The sequence below is a fragment of the Diuraphis noxia genome, unplaced genomic scaffold (assembly GCF_037042655.1).
Source record: "Diuraphis noxia isolate RWA-SAM2 unplaced genomic scaffold, SU_Dnox_SAM2 contig0002, whole genome shotgun sequence".
Classification (NCBI taxonomy): Eukaryota; Metazoa; Arthropoda; class Insecta; order Hemiptera; family Aphididae; genus Diuraphis; species Diuraphis noxia.
Genome location: NW_028301712.1, coordinates 22,824,167 through 22,842,819, shown reverse-complemented (window position 1 = coordinate 22,842,819; position 18,653 = coordinate 22,824,167). Strand labels below are relative to the sequence as shown.

The 18,653-nt window shown below is 26.6% G+C and overlaps 1 protein-coding gene across 2 annotated transcripts in view; it reads left to right on the top strand.

Annotated features, from left to right (window-relative positions):
• Positions 1-297: 297 nt before the first annotated feature.
• LOC107164063 (lachesin-like) overlaps positions 298-18,653 on the top strand; it is a 139,646-nt gene continuing 121,290 nt past the window's right edge. For both annotated transcript variants that reach the window (XM_089219330.1, XM_089219331.1), the window contains exon 1: positions 298-510. The gene's annotated coding sequence lies outside the window, so the exon portion shown is untranslated. The remainder of the gene's footprint in view (positions 511-18,653) is intronic.

Below are 18,653 nucleotides of genomic sequence, written 5' to 3'. Positions count from 1 at the left end.
GTAGGGGTGGCGCGCATACGCGGGTGAGTGATTTTTTCCGTGATTCCGGTAGCAGTGGTGGTGATGACCGGAGCAACAGGAGGACCACTACCACCACCGGCACGTCGGTTTAAGCACCGCCGCCGAATAAGAAGAATATTATTAACCCGCGTGGCGTCGTCGGCAGAGACCGAACGTGATTCGCGATCGTCGGTGGGCGGGAGGGGTGGAAATGGGCGGCCAGGAAACGGTGGCTGCTCGACGACAGGCCGCGGCGGACCCGATGCACGCGCTCCGCATTCTTTAATTCGGCTCCGGGCCAAACGCACCGCCGCCGCCGTATCACAACACGTTGTCACGTTGCCGCCGGTTCACTGTCACACATACACGCGTATCCGCTTCCGTATAAATAATAACGGTTGACAATAGAACAACAACAATAATAACGATATGTAATATTATTGCATCATAGTACGCGAACACGTGGCCGTTCGTCGACCACCTAGCCTGGAGACTCACACTCGTTTCCCGGTAAGTATAGTTTTCCGAGCGTCATATTCAAATTCACTGTTGTAGTTTTTTATAGTAGGTATATGCCATATTATTATATTATAATTAGTGTTTGAAATATTTCACTGTGTGATGAACTATTTCACAAAAACGTGAAACAATGAAAATTTTTCTAATACAAATATTAATGTTGATTATTTATCTATAACCTAACCAAAGAAAACCATCACTAATCAATAGTTCGTGATCTTTTTTTCCTATATTATAAAATTGTGAATGTGAGTTATGACAATTATAAGTAAAAATAAAACTTATTCAAAAATAAATATTCTATGATACTGAAATATTTCACGCATTTGAAATGTTCCTCAATTTTAAATTTCATGACATTTTCAAACACTATATATTATAATAAACGATAGTAACAACACAACGCGTTATTATGTTATTTTATGTATATTTACGAAAGATTTCGTTTGAGGAGATGAGTTAGAGGATTGAGAATTACTGATCTCTGGTAATATCAACATTAGAACACTTGAAACTCTATTGTGTTACTAGTGTTAGCCAATAATGAATTACGAATTGTCACAGTGGTTAAATTATTTAAGGTATTTATTTTTTTTAAATTGATATGATTTTAGATGATTTCATATTTGATATTATTCATGTAGTTTTAATTTTACTACCATATTATAAAATTTTCAACAACCTTTATCATTAAAAAAAAGTATAATAATCAAAAACATTTCATGGTTAATGCAAGACGTTTCATGGCTTTTTGAAGTGCATAGAATTTTTTGTATTTTTTTCTTTTAGTGATTTATAAACCTTTTCTTAATAGTTATATATTTGAATATTTGACTGTTAAACCCCCGATTTTTATGATTTAATTAATTTTTGAAAACACTTTAAAATAAGGTTAAGGATGAGTATATTATTCTCTTTGAACTATAACAAAATAAACCAATGGTAACGAAAACCAAGAATTCCATATTTTTTATGAATATAGTTTAAATAATTTAATTAATTTTCTTCTTCAAACAACACACAAAAAAATGTAATATTTAATATCAAATTCATGTTTAAAATAAGAATAAGTATTTATTTAAGAATAAAAACATAACAATGTTATTAAAACAATAGGGTAGTATATAATTGAAAATAAAAATAAACTATTAAAAAGTATTTAAAAATGCCATCTAGTGATAAATTATGTCTTCAAAAGATAATTTAAGGAAATAAAATTAAAATAATAGTATTCTTAAATATTGTAGAGATAAAACAAAACAAATATCTACTTAAATATTGAAAATTTATCGAATTGTAAAAGCCTAAATCTTAAATGAAGTATGACGTAGCATACTGTACTTGGATATTATAAACCGTTAAAAGTAAGCAAATTACCAAAATTTTTTTGATAAAATACAGAGATATGTAACATTATAAAATGTTTGTTACTTATTGAAATGTTTATTAATTTATATTAATTTGTATTTAATTACATTAAATTATTTATTTAAGTTTTTCAAATCTGAATACCTTCTTCAGTGCATTATATCATATTTTATGTTTGTGTCATCTAACTATTACGGCCACAATAAATTGCACTTTCTATTTTAATTTTTGTGCATATAAAATAAACATTTTTATGAATTCAGATTGTTAAAAATGATATAAACAATTTAATTTAATTAATTTTCCAATGACCTTACACAATATAAATTCTAAAAATGGCAACAAAAACAAATACAATTTTTTTTTAAATGATTAACTTTATATTATTATATGATTATAATATTTTTTACAATATTTTGATATGTAATAATAAGATAAAATAAATTTAAAATGTATTTAAATAAGTTGCTGTTAGAAAATAACAGAACAAAAATATTTCTTATTTTAAGTGTCTTAAGAAAGAATTTTTGTACTTTTCATTATTTTAGGTTTGATGGATTTAAAAAACCAGGATTCACCAATTCATAATTGAATTTAAAAGATTTATATTTATATTTAAATATTAAAAGATTTTTACTTCATACAATATTTATATTAAAAGTTAAGCGTCTTTCTTATTTTTCATAAGTTTATAACCTCTTCGAAATTATTCTTGATTCTTGAATCATAGTTTTCATATACAGGTAGTGTAATTAAATAAGCCTAACCTAACCTAACCTAACCTAACTTAAACCAGGATTAACAATTAATAACTATGAAGCATAATAGGAAAGAGATTATAATCAGTTTACATTGTTTAGAAAAATAATTAAAACCCATGTCCATGACAATCAATCAATACGATGAAACAAAAAGCATATGGTTTATTAGATGAGAAATTCTCAAAACGAAGAATGGTAAGTCCGTGGAAAAATGTGGCAATTATTTAGTTGAAAAATATTTTAGAAGTAAAGAATAGAATTATGTATAGTTAATTTATTATTACTACGCAATTATTATAGGTTATGTTTTCAAAGCATAATTTATTATATTACCAAAAACCCAGCGTCATTATGTTTTACTGAATTTACTTATTAATTAATTTCTATATTTTTTTAACACTTTAAGAATTACGTTTGATAAATATTTGAACAGATTATTTTAAAATAATATAGTTAACGCAGTCATGATTTAAATACGTTAAAGCAACAGTCAACAATGGATTTTGAAGTTTGAGGTATTATTTATTATTATTTTTAATAAACATCCAAAATATTCATAATACTTTGTGTTTTTAGATTAAATTTAATGTTCCTAAAGTTTTAATAGATTATTACTTTCTAATGTGCAAGTGCATTTAATATTCATGTTTAAAGTTAGTCATTTTGTCAACATAATATTCAACGTTGATTGCGGTGTTATTTGTTTGCCTAAATGTGATAAATGTTTTTATAGTTTCCGTATGTTCTATTCACAAATTGTAAAATTATTTTTTATCAATTTTTTATAACTAACTGTTACTTGTTAGTAAAAAATCAAATGTGGTACAAGAATTTAATCATCTAAACAAGAGCACTGAAGCGTCAGTTGGTTATTACTATTATATTAAAATATAATATTCGTATTTTATTATGTACATAATATGATATTGTACAGGTAATATCATATTATATATATTATGTGTTTACATATAAAGACTGTTAATATATGTTTTTAATTAAATTTTATATATCATTATTTTCAATTTAATTATGGATTTCGTTTTAGATTCTAAGCAGAGTGATATAAATGTATTGATTTTGCAATGACATGGGTATTTTAAAAGAAGTTTTTGTATCTCTAATACATTTTTAAGGTAGTAAAAATACTTCAACCTTTAATTTTGAAGATAGTTTTTGGTATCGAATGGGAACTATAGTTTATATTGGAAGAAGTGAAAAATAAAATATTGTCTATGTATTTGTTTAAATGATTGGAGAGAATAAAAAAATATAGAATACGGGAATATTATATTATATTAAAAAATTGACAAAATCAAGGTTTTTTATTCAAAAACAAATAATATCTTAGAAACTTGAAAATTTTACCAAATTCCAAATAGTATATTATAATAGCATTATATATGAAATCAATATAATTTTCAAAATATTTTCACATTTTTGTGGTTTTTATAGAAATTTGAATTTTTTTTTTTGAAAAATAATTTTGTTGTTATTACTTATATATTCTTTTATTCATAGAAATTTCTTTTGTAAGGAATAAGTAAATTTTACGATTATTCTAGTTGAAAATAAAATCTTTTAAATAGTTAGAAAGAAAGTATTCTTGTTTCATTTCACATATCGTCGATATAACTGAAATTCTTGTCTGATTTGATCAACATCAAATTCTTCTCATATTCCCTATTTTCTAATCAGATGATTGGAAGATAAGAACATATTATAAAGAGATATAATATGCATTAACGATTCTGTTAAGTGATGTTGATAATGGCAAATATGGATAAGATATTCAATATATTCAATATTTTGTTTGACCTGATTAGGGAATTATATGGGCACCTATCTGAATTATTTTATTTTCTGTAACATTTATATGATAAGCATACAAACAATTAATTATTTGCTAAATCCACAGATAAAATATGATTATTAAGTCAGAAATAAAATTAAAATTAACGAAAAAAAATTAGTTAATTTTTGAACGTTACAACCTAAAATCATAAATGTTTTTTAATTAAAAAATATTCTGTAGTAGTTTGAATAATAAAATAAATATTTAAGTTCTAAATTATAATAATACAAAATAAAACAATAATAAGACACACTGTTTATAATCATAATAATAATTGCATCAATCGATGCAGGGTTTAATTTCCTCATACAATTTTATTAGTTGAAAATTATTGTTTTATATTCGCATAAAATTAAACTTTATAAATGTATAATTAAACAAGCGTATATGCAAGGATATTCAATATAGCGTCTTTAAACCTCGTATATTATACTAAAACAGTCTAACATTCGTTTTACAACTTTAAGTTTTTCCAGCATTACATTTCTGCAATAGAATAATTCTTGTAATAATCGGACTAAGTTATTTTTGGAAATTTATATGATATACGTTTATTATATAATATTTTATGAACCAATATAGTTTGATATAAAATGGTTTGCTTGTGAATCGAATCGGTCTGCTTGATTACGTTTGCGCCTTTAAATTATTTTAATTTCAAGTAAAATTTGTTATATTTCCAGTCCATAAAACGTTAGGTTAAAAATAACTACCTGATGATTAATTGTCATATTTCATGCTTATTAAAATTAATCAATTAATAAAATAATTATCATATAGATGTTTTATTATAATCAAGTACGCTTGGAAAAAAATATTTAATGCGAAACATGAAATACATGCGTGTGATATCTGCTTATATATTTTTTTTTTTATTTTCATAAACGATTTATTCAACAAGCTCGTCGTATTTTATCAATCGGATAAAAATATGTCAAGAAAATCACGCACAAAGCGTACATATATATGCATATACAAACAATTTTTTTTGTTGATATATCATGCTGTAAAACAATCATTCATAACCCGCAATAATGTTTTTTATGGAATTGAGGCAATGTGTATATTTTGAGATAACTAGAAACTGCATTGGCCAACGCACTCTTCCGAGAATCTCTAGAGTATATTTTACAATTCATACTTCAGTGCTCATGTTATCTCACCGAGGCTGCATCATAAGCTTATACATTGTGTTCAATCGATGTTTGTGTCTTCAGTATGTTTGTATTTGTTTTGAATGAATTACTTGAAATTTATATTTCAATATTATTTTAAATTATTAATATAATAAAAATTGTATAGAAGTACAAGATATAATAGTATAAAATATTTGGTATTGTAAAAATAACAATGTAAATAATCAATTATATTAATAAGTTTAAAAAAATATATAGGTATTAGGTAATCGTAATATGATCGTTACGGTTCGATGTATATCGATGTATACTTAAAGAAATTATTATTTTAATAAACAGTACACAGACGTTGTGTATATGTTTATAGACTTCTAACCTGGGGCGTCGCTAGAACCATTTATATAATAACTTATGGAAGAGAAAACTAAAGGTATAAATGCATTCTTAAAAATATATTACAGTTAACTTAGCACCATCAAAATCATTAAGATATTTCTACAATATTTTTACTATTTAGTTAAAACAAATTTGGAAAAAAAAATGGGGGAAATCTCTGTTAGTGCGACAAGAGCGTTCTAGTAAAGTTGTGTAAGTTAAAGTAATTTATAACGCAATGACGAAAGTAGGCATTGGAAGTGAAATTCTAAAATGTTCACGAAATATATGCAGATAATAATAGACGAATTTTACGAGGACCTAAAAGTCGTTCTTTTTATTGTGGCGAATTTAACAATTTATATGTAAGTATGCCACTAGGCTGCTGATCTGTTTGAAACTTCGATACAGGCCGCCACTTAGCCCATGTAACGTTCACTAGTGAGTTGAGACATTCTAACTTCTGTTATCTTTAGACAACGGTTATCGAACTGGTTAACTATAACTGCATATCTGTTTGGAATATGGGCATTAGGGAACGAGCAAACCACCAAAACCAACGTCAGTCAGATGTCCCAGATCAATTATTTACGGAAATTTTATGGCGAGGAGTTCGTTTAATGATCTATTTAGCTTGTTTTAATTTATGTAAGTACACTTGGTACAACGAATAGATCAGGCGAAAAATCGTCAAAAGAAATTTTACTCACATAATATTATTATTCAATTAGATATATTATTATATTATCAAACCTTTGATTAATAATATATACTTAAATACACATTTATATTATAATTTTATTTATTTTAGTAAAATAAATAAACAGAAAACTTTATAGATTAGTAATCAGGGTAAAATATACTTTTTAAAGTTCCAGAAAGGAATATTAATAATAATAAATAAATAATAAAAAAAAACATAATATGGAAATTACAAATGTAAATTTAAAAAAAAAGTTCGTGCCAGATTTTGAACGTTATTTATAACTATATATAGTTATCGATTACTGGATAAAATAATATGTATGATATTATTCTTTGGTATGCACTTAAAATTTTTCTCATTATCGAAATTTTACAGTATATTAGATGATAGATAATTTTCTCTAATGCTGGGATGAAAACTTTTTACCGTAATTTACTTCGATTCTTATTTTTACAGGCACTTTATCGTTAATACGGCATTTTATAAGTGTTGGATTTTGGTCATAAAACGATGGAATATGCGCATTTAATGTTCATAGCCAGGACGTGTTGAGTTTATTTGTACTACAGATTAAACGAATATTGTCGTTTGCAATAAAATCGTTTTAAGGCTTGTTTGTTGCATTTTCAAGTGCACTTCTCTAAATGCTAAATTTATCGGGTGCGAGAAAAAATCCCTTGGGTCTACCGCCAGCAGATTATCAGCTTAATGTGGGTTCCCGAACATTTTTTTTTGTACCACCTCGACCGGTTAGAGTTTATATTTTTTACGTGCCATAATAATTCATGTAAAATCTGCATAAACTATAAACCTATTTAAGAATGTTGTTTTTACAGAAATAATTTAGCATTAGGTAAATTATAGTATATTTCTACAGAATAATTCGATCGTATAAGAATGATTATAAAATTAGTAATAATATTATATTATTGCACCGATTTTAAAATATTTTCACTTGAATTATGGCATCAACATCAATGGTATTATTTTGAATATTCATTTTAGTTTTAGTAACTATTTAACAGAGTACTTTCTTTAATAGCATATTTTTTTTTTTAAAGTAAGTTTTTATTATAATTGATAAACGTAAATATTTAGTAAAAAAAAAAAAATGGTTTTTGAAATGAATCAACTAATAGAATTTATAGTAGTTGTTTGATTTTAATTTCATGGTTAAAATGTACAATTCAATGAACAATTATACTAATTATACAAATATTTTGTTCTAAACAATTTTATTTATTTTTAAAAATTGTTTTACTACAAATATTATATAGTACATTCTATGGTTAAAATAATTATTTTTCAAAAGCTATTATGTTTTTTTTTTTGGGCTTACACAAAAAAAAAATAAATATATTTCATCACATTCACATTTGAAATTGGTTGAGCAAAAAACGAATTATGGATTTAAATATTGTGATTTGTGATGGACAACATTTGTAAACTTGTTTTATTTGACAAGTGGTACCTGGTAGATCATAAACAATGTACTTAAAATGAGATTCAAGTGAGAAACGGGGAATGGGGAAAGAACCCAGAAAGTGACATCACTTGCGGAATCTGTATATCCACTTGAGATAGGATTTATGTGTAAACACATATTATATTTGGCTTAGATAAAAATTTATATTAAATTCTTCGATAAACATTTTTTATTACAATAACTTAAATTCAAGTCAACATTTCACGTTAGTTTTTAATATAACGTGGTTAATTTGACACGCTTGTTAGGTATGTACTTAGAATAAAAAAAGAAAATTATTTTTACAAGGATTTCTGATAAAAATTTTATGTATACAAAAACATCAAAATAAAATAAATTTAATTAGTTACTAATAATATTTTAGAAATATCATGCAATTTGTCATTATTAATAGTTATAAACAAATAATTATTGTTACATTTATTCATGCATATAATTATGCATATTTTACTCGTAATGTGTACAATTATTAATATAATTATTTTTACTTATCAAAAGCAGATACCTTGAAATACGTTATAAGGTTTTACAATTCGTTTATCTATTATATTAGTATGTATGCAATATTATGATTATACTCGTATTATAACAACAATTTATCAGTTATGTATATAGATACATTTATGATTTTCATGTGCTATTCAAGACATCACATAAAACGATTATTAAAAAAAACCGCACACAAATGATAATATCCGGAGATTTGGAGAGTAGGAGCATTATCGAAAGTCAGTCAAGTGCTTATAGTCGGTACTGTCACTTTCATAGCCGTTTAATTTACCGGTTAACCTGAACAAGGCATTCCAAGTGCCGTATAACAAGTGCACTTGGTGTGCAGTTTACAGAATATATAATTCGGATAAGTACCTACCTCCCCAGTCGCCAGCGTCCTGTCGGGGACAGCCCCCTATTCCGGAAGAACAAAAGTTTGAAAAATGTGCCCAGAATAAAAATGTAAAAATAATAATAAACAAAAAAAAAGGTCAACCCCTTTGATTAGGTATTTATATGGCACTTATTGTCCTATACATTTGACCCGAAAAGAGTGCTTAATTGTTTCGCCGTCGTAGTGGGTATATTTTTGATTTTGGAAATCCATTCATCCACGACAAAGTAATTGTTTTGACTTACCAAAATGCCGACAGAGTTTCGGCGGTGGCTGAAACATTAGCAGAAATGGTTTTTGATTTGTTTACACTTTTGTTTTAGCATTTTTTCTTCCATCATTAACATTGCATTTACAATATGGGTCATGGACACTAAAAATGTCTGCAGACTATAAGATAGTTGGCTGCATAAATATTTATAATCAAACTTGAATGATCAACGTTATTTTCACCATTCCGAAAAAAATAAATATTTTACCAATGTTAATATTTCAAACGCTCCAGAATGAAGACAAGGCAATTACTACGATATGATGATATTAAACCAATGTATCAGTTTTAAACCGTAATGAAAACTGAAATATATTAATTTGATGTTCATGCGTATTTTTTTTTTTTATTTACATGATTTGATTATCTGTGGAAGATTTGAATTAAGCCAAACGAAAACATGTTATATTATACTCGCACTTTACAATTTCAATCAACAATTTAAAACCTAAGTTTTGTTCGAGCAGAAATATATATAGAAATAGTAATAATAAAATATTAGTTACAACGAAATTCATGACACTATAAAATTATATCGTTTTAACTGATATTTTGTTATAATATATTGTGTATAAAATACAAAATATAATAACAGACGAAAGTTTGAGAAAAAAAAATTATAATAACAAAATAATATATATGTAGATATATGATACTAGACGACAAATGCCTTTGTGTCAATGAGTTTTTAGGCATAAATAAATATGTTGGATATGTTATTGTTTTGAATAAATATTTTTTTTTTACGAAATTGTGAATAATTGTTTCACATGTTTTTTTTTTATTAAAGGTTAAGTGTATACTTTACTTTGTGATAGATGATTTGTTTATTATTTGATGTTGAACACTCTCCGATCATCTAAATTAAAGTAGGTGCATTAATCACCTGAAGTGGGTTGTTATGTCTTATAAAAGAAAAATAATAGTATAAATATTAATTAAACTTGATCATTAATTATGTAAATCTACAATATAGTAGAGCGTATAAATTGAGCCATCGATTTTTTTTTTGGGGGACTTTTATCGGATACTAACGGAATCATATTTTTCGATCGTTAGAATGATGACAACTCTTTACAACCAATACCAAAACTGGCCCGTTAGAATTGTCGTTTCTCGATACTTTGTCATAAGGTTAGATTAGGTCTAAAAGGTCCATTGTATCCAATCCAACACGATATCATATCCACTCTTGTGGAAGTTTACCTGGACCTTGCAAATTAATCGGTTTAATCGATATTTTATTGTTACCGTTAAGAATTGATATCTATCATACATATTATGTACAATGTACCATATCCGCATTAATGTTTTATCCGCAACCGTTTTAATCACGGTTATTAATAAGTTTGTATATCGCTTCGAATCTCGATTTCAGTTTGTGGTATTATATTATTATTATTACGTACATAATACATATCGTAATAATGCACATAATAATATAATTTTGATTCGTTTTAATCATATAAATTGTTGTTTTTTATGATATCGCTTTGTTATTTACTTCCTTATGTGTAGGTATAAGTGGTTAACACCGTCTGTCGACCATGCTAATTCCACAATGTTGTCCAACCGTCACAATATTATCTCATTATGTGCCTACTGTATGATTATAATATATTATCGTATATATAAATGTATGACAATATTATTCTATAAATAAAATTCTCCAACAATCATGCTCGTCCCCCGTTATACACATACATTTAAATATATATATATATATTAATATACATATATTATTGTATAGTACAGGTAATTAATTAAATCTCTTGTTTTTAAATGTTTAAAATAATAATTATGTAATTTAAAAAGCTTTTGGTGACACAACATTTATTTAAATTAAAGATTTTATTTTAGTGTTAAATATAGATTATTTTCTTTAGTGTTTATGAATGGATGTTTATGTCTATAAATCTAAAATAGAGCAGAGTAATTTTTGAGTAAATTTTTTATGTATAAAGTATAATTTAATTTTCAATTAGCTTAGAAGATGTCGGATAATAATGAATTATAATAAATTAATAATAATGGTGAAAATTATTAAACTGTATTAGAATTTTATAATTTGAAAAACCGCCTGAGCATAATAAATAAGTATTAAGCTATATTTTACCAAGTATCAGAAATTAAATAAATGATTAATATTATTAAAGGATACAACAGATATGAGAAAATGCTTATTGTATTAATCTGTATCACAACGCATGTCAAAATCAAAATGATTGTAATAAATAATAGTTGTTACATTTTTTTCTAATTTATTGTTATTATTTTGTTGAGTGTTTTTTTTTTACTTTTCTTGATGATGACATAGGTACAATTTTAATTGCATATTCCTATAAGTAGCGATATAGCGATATTTTTGAGAACTTCAATACATGAAAATCGAGTTTCAAATTAGCTGTTAATAGTTTTAACTTATTAGTTATAAGTAGGTTATTTATGTCTTGATAAACAGAAAAAGTGGCTCTCTTTTATGTTTATTTTTTTTTGTTTAGGGATAAGGGTCGAAAATTAATTTTTGAAAAGTTTTATCTGAAATTTATTCATTAATGTACATTTTTATTATTTAATAATTTTCAGGGAGAGGGTTATAAGTTATAACTTATAACCCACTAACTTCTCTCTACATACGCCACTAAACAGAGTACTTATATGCTGGCCACCTAATGTGTGAAACGATTTTCTCTGTATATTATGATTTTATAAGGTATTTATTTTTTTCGAGGTTACTATATCGAATGTGAATGGATCACAGTGATTTTAAATTTTTTAGTCTCAATATACATCATATAATATTATAAAATGTAGATACACACGACTAACCCGTGGCTTTTATGGACCGATATAATAATAGTAATAATAATATGGTTTTCACGACGTTCGACCGTTCCCGAAATATTCGTATTTTACGCGCACACGGGCGCGCGATCGTCTGCACACAGTTTTATTTTCTTTAACTTTATACATGTTCCTCATCCCGAACACGATTTATATATGTATTATTTTTATGAGTTTGGGTCGTTATGGTAATATGTCGTTATAATATAACACGGGCGTATACACATAATATTATATTCCTACTAACTGCACCGCAGTATCGCGACTCTTGACACTTACTCACCATTATATTCGTAAACCAAAATAACCGTATACGCAGTATACTATATATAGTAATGTAAGTGCGATGAAAAGTTTCAGTAATTCGGGTCGTTAAAAAACACCAATAAATAAACAAATAAACGAATATTTATCATTGTATTATACGATCGTAATAATAATATTGTCCCGTTGTATTGTTTACCATGGATTTTCGACGCAAAATATGTATTTTTTCCAGTCATGGATGAAACTATTGCATTGAGATCTCAGAATACCACCTGGTTATTTTAAATTGTAAAATAAACCTTTAAAGAACATTATCGATCGATAAGTAACGGCTGCCTATATATTTATTTTTATAATAATAAAAATACTACTCGTGGAATTCAGAACATTATTTTGGCAAAATCGGACTTTCAGTGCGTCTCGATGAAGCTGAAACGACCGTGAATCGGGCTCGTATAAATAACCGTATGTATGATTTACGTTCTACTACAACATTTTTTGTTGTTTTAATCGACATATTTTTGCCTCCTATCTTAGCTATAACCTTACTATAGTTATTATCGTTATTTTTACTTTTCCTGATTTCACGATAATCTCCAACAGCTGAATAATAAGTTAATTAAGATCACTTGACGTTTTTAACTGGAAATGAGTTACAAGGATAGAAATAATGTAGAATTATTATAATAGTATTTGCAAAAAAAAAGATTAAACCGTAAGACGGAAAACTTCTACGAAAAAAGTTTAGTGTTCATGTTCAGATATTAATAATTTCTGAAGTATCATTGAGTTAAATCAATCGTTGTGAAAAGAATGTTGATTTCAGAAAGAATAACAATTTCAGCCAAGAACAAAATTTAATAACCTGTAAAAGGCATTATAAAACCGAATTTTTTCATTCAATTTATAAATATAAATTCAAATAAATAAACGACTTATGTGACTGTTAAATTATAAATCTAAAATATCGTTATATTTTCATATTGTATTTAATTAGAAAATGAGAAAGGAGTATAAACATATTAAAAAACCACTGGAAAAGACTAAAAATATAGAAACCAATTCAACGTGTTTAGAGACGATTTGAAAACGTTTTGAAATAGTATAGTATACGTAATAATATATCATAATATAGTTGGTAAAAAATCATATTTTGTTATAATATTCATTAAATTAAATATGTAGTATAAAAATCCGCGTTGATGTGTTAAATATGATTTGCTGTGCTTTGGAATTCAGATGACTACATTAAAGATTTCCTCATTATATTTGTCTAAACTGGTTTTAGTATGTGGTATGAAGATAGCATAATAGTACATTAGCATACATCCCGGACTAGACTGGTGCTGTGAGCTACCAGAAGAATCATCACAGTAAGCAGCGAAAAATGTATACGATCATAATACTTAATAATGCATACCTAGTTACATTATTAGCAGTGTTGGAAAATTAATTGTTATTCTTGATTAAAATAAATCCTGACAGACTAATTTATAAACGACGTACAGCCACAACTACGATTACTAAAGATTTGAAATTTTCGTCGTACCTTCATACCACCTTTTAGAGGCGCACTAAAAAAATATTTTTTAAAATTCACATTTTAAAGAGAGATTCACATATGGTTTTGTTAACTTACGAGGAGTGCACCTTTATTTTATGTTCCATTGGCTACTTAAAATAAAACAGTTGGGTATTATTGAATATAATTTTAGACCCGTATTTTATATTTAACTAAAACCACCCAAATGATGAATTTACATTTAATGGAGCTGAATATGGCGTGAATCCACAAGCATTATTTATTTGGCCACCTAACTGACAAAACCTGTATAGATCCATCTAGTTAATAGTTATCTACAAAATTTGTAAATTTTGATGAATTTATTGAATTAGTTACTTACCAGTATAGTTGACTATATGAATCAATAATCAATATAATTTAATAATAACAATAATCTTAAATGCAATGTAATAATATACTTTTAAATCATGGAATAGTTTTATTCATACTAAATTTGTATTTATTTTAAAAGTCAATAATACATTGCCACAACCATACAGTATTGAAAAAATCAATGAATGCATGTTTATCAAACTTATTAATTTAAAATTATGGAATAGGAATGTAATTTAATTATCTATTAATTACAGATTTTTGTCCTACCCTGATTATAATACTACAATAATACATATTTTATACGAAAAAGTTTTGCTATATGGTAATTTGAAATACTGTATTTAATGTTTATTTATAATTTCAAAACCAAAGTTCAGCCTAATCTGTAGATGTTTTTATGGAAGAGCTTGCAGTTTTTTTTTAAGAAATTGAAGTATAGTTAATTATTTTTAACTTACTTTTTTCATATTTATATATCTACATATAATTATATTAGATATTATTACAGCATTACTGTATTAGTGACTAATAAATCAGTAAAAATATATTAACACTTATTAGAATGTTATAGCAACTTGGCTGTATAGATTAGGATATAATTTACATGTATAGATACATGCTGTTGCAACTCAGTTTTATAATTTATGACAACGGAATGCTGTTATAAAACAAAAACAAAAATGTATTACAAATGTTTAATATTTGTTTAATTTTTAATTAATGTTTTTAATTAAAAACTATGTATTTGTATCCTTGCCTGTAATGAATTTATCATTTAACACATATTTTGTGAGCATAAGTGCCAATTTTATGTTATTATTCTGAATTAAACATTTGATGTACTAGATTATAATGATATCAGATTATTCAGATTGTCTCGTGAACACGATCAAACTGGGTTTCATCAGTCTCTCATTAGGACTAAATACTAATAGAAATCAATGGCATAGACTTTTTTTTACCTCGTTTATTTTATATATTACATGAATCAAAATAGTTCACCGTGTAGGTATTATTTTTTGAGAACCACAGATATTTAAGACGTATGTAATAGTTGTTGTGGGAAGTTTAGCGTGTCTATCGTTCGCATCGAATTGGTCGAAACGTTAGTGCGTAGGGCTAAGCGTATACATTTTAGTAATAGTATTCATAGAGTAGGTAGTAGGTGTTTAAATAATATTGTCGATGTGTTGTAATAATTAATGATGCTCATATACATATGGTAGTAATAATAATAATAATATGAATGTTGTGTATAAATTTAGTTGTTAATTATTAATGGGCATTGGGTTTAGCCGCCATCGACTGTTCATATTTGCGTACATCAGTGATTCAATAATCTATCGTGATCGACTACGATTCTGAGTGACCCACATTGATTCATCAAATTAATGAAAATGAAAAAGTCTAAAATTGAGGCATTCTGGTTACTCGTATTAATAACTAAATAAAAATCCGTATCCGTAAGAAGATTATCATTACGATCTTATCGCAAAATGATTTAAGTATGATATCGCTTTTAAATAATAGGCTATTATTAATAGTAATAATAGTATTGTAACCACGATTGGTCGATTGTATACAATAATACTATAATATTATAGTGTACACTGTACATAATGGTGGTCATATGACGCTATGTAGATTTGTTTTTAATTACACAAATCCGTCATTTCTTCCCCCCACATTTCCGGTGTGAGATAAAATTAAAAGTCATACCTACGCTAATAATATTTATCTCGTATTCGTTAAACGATTTTTCGGAATGACATGAAATATATTAATTAAATAATACGTGGTTGGTTGTCGAAAATGTTTGACTTCCGTTTGATCGTCGACAATATAATAGGCAACATGAACCCTGGTAAATTCTAGCCGTCCAATGTTTGTGTCCGTCGAACGCGAGTTACATAAATATTGTTGGGCTCCTCCATTCGATGTCATCCTTCTGGCTCGTCAATAACATATTTTGGTTTTCTATTATGTCAGCCCTATATTTTCTGCCGGCTATACCATTTAATTCTCCTCTTTTCGACCGAATTTCCTCGTTTTTTTTCATTTATATTTTTCCATAATGTACAAACTATTTTACGTGACCGAATACATTCGGTCGTATATTTTATTGTAATGTTAAATTTAGGTTTAAATTTCAAAGTGTATTTTTATCTCTATCAGTCTTCATTTTATGCCATATTGCATAATAATGAATATATATATATATATTTATATATAGTATTGTCATCAAAAATGTTTTATGCGCACATTAAAGCAGAATATCGACTAGACAAATATTTGAAATATTTGCGTCTCCAGTGTCGTTAATGATTTACACAGCTGGTAATCAGTGGATACATGCAAATACAGATGCTCGTGCCATTTTGAAAAGAATTAAGTCGTGCCAATAACAATATTTATGTATTATTTATTATTTATAACTCAATGGATTCATTATTTTATGTATTGAAATCGAATCAAATTGAAACTTGTCTGAGTCGTCATGTTCCAAAGGGAAAGAGGGTGAATTGGCTTAGTGAATTAAAAAATATTTGGAAAATAAAAGTAGTTACCGTCGTATGAAAGTAAATTGAATTTACCAACATATAATAATATGAAAGATAATATACGAATGTATATGGCGTATGTCAAATGCGGGGAATATTAAAAAAGAGTACCACCAGAGCTATAACTACTAGTCACGTATTAAGAACAATTTGTGGTTGCCATTATTTTGTATGGTTCTCAATACGAAATATAATAACTCTGATATCTTTAATACTCCTAAGCTACTGTATTATAAAAACCATATAAAAAAAACAAGGTCCGTCTCTCGGTATATGAATTTTAGCGTTGGAATTTCAGCGTAGGACGTTTTGACGTTTATTTTTAAGTAATAAGTTATTTATATTTGTTAGAGTTTATATTTTTATAAAATAAATAGAATTTTTTATATTCAATATGTTTTATTTGATAAGATAAGAAATATGTAGAATGTAAATAAAAGTATAATAATATAATTGGCTATCCTATACATAATAGTTGAATTTATAAAATGTTTTGAAAGTTAATGTTTGCATAAAAAAACTTCCTCTTTTGTTTATATTATATCATAATTGATATATGTAATATGGGTAAGTCATTATAAATATATAATTTAATTAATAACAACAAATGTTGTCGAATTGTATAATAATTAGTAATTGTATAATTTTGTATAATTGAATAATTGTTTAATTAGCTAATCTATATTTAAAATGAAATTTAGGTTTAATCCAGATATGTACTTAATACTATTAAAATTATAAATTAAATATCCAATTCAAAAATAATAAAGATTAAATTCCGTTTAAAGTTTTAAATGATTTATGAATTCTTGCCTTACTCTGTTTGCGCTAAATGCATTATACATACATCTATCGTGTATAAATATTCCACATTCACAGAAAGTTCCGATTGCTTGCACCTTGGTGACTTCTAACTACTGACTAGTTGAATATCTATCTTAAACTACTCAATGATCGTCGATCGATACAGCGATAGGTGAACTATACTTATACCTACCTAAATCTATATCAACCTAATGGATAATGTAGGGGCGAAGGTACCAAGGTATTTTTCAATGAAAGGGTTCAAATTTTTTTACTACGAAAAATATAAAAAAGGTTTTTGGACCTTATAAATTTTAAATTCTGTAAATTTGTAGGGGTCTATACCCGACCTCCCATTGGGTACACACAGTTGAGAAGTATCAATAAATACATGTAACAAATGAGAGTGAGATAAAAACTGATAAATGCTTTTCTATTTTGTGATAATTATAAATATTACGTCAGGGAGAAAATATTATATAATCTAAACGTGATTAAAATCGTTTTATGAAAGAATTTAAATTTTGTACACCGAAATGGATTTTACGCCAAAGTGGACACACTCTGAAATTTTTGAATCCGTCCGCCACTATAACAGAACTAGGTATACCAAAAAGCATGCCATACAATTTATAAAATAAAAAATGGGAGACCGTCTAACTTCTGTGACCAGTTAATGCTACACAGTTGGAAAATCGATGCATTTTGCAGTTACACACATGCATGAAAACACACCAATATAATTGTACAAATGTACACTGTAGTAATAAAAAACAGCATACAATATATATTAGTAAAAGCAAAAAATAGTCAGATAGGTGACATAGTGTAGTAGATAAGAAATACGCCAACTATCGTTTTAACATCTATAAATAATGAAAAAGGATATAGAAATATTTATATTACAGTGTCTTAAG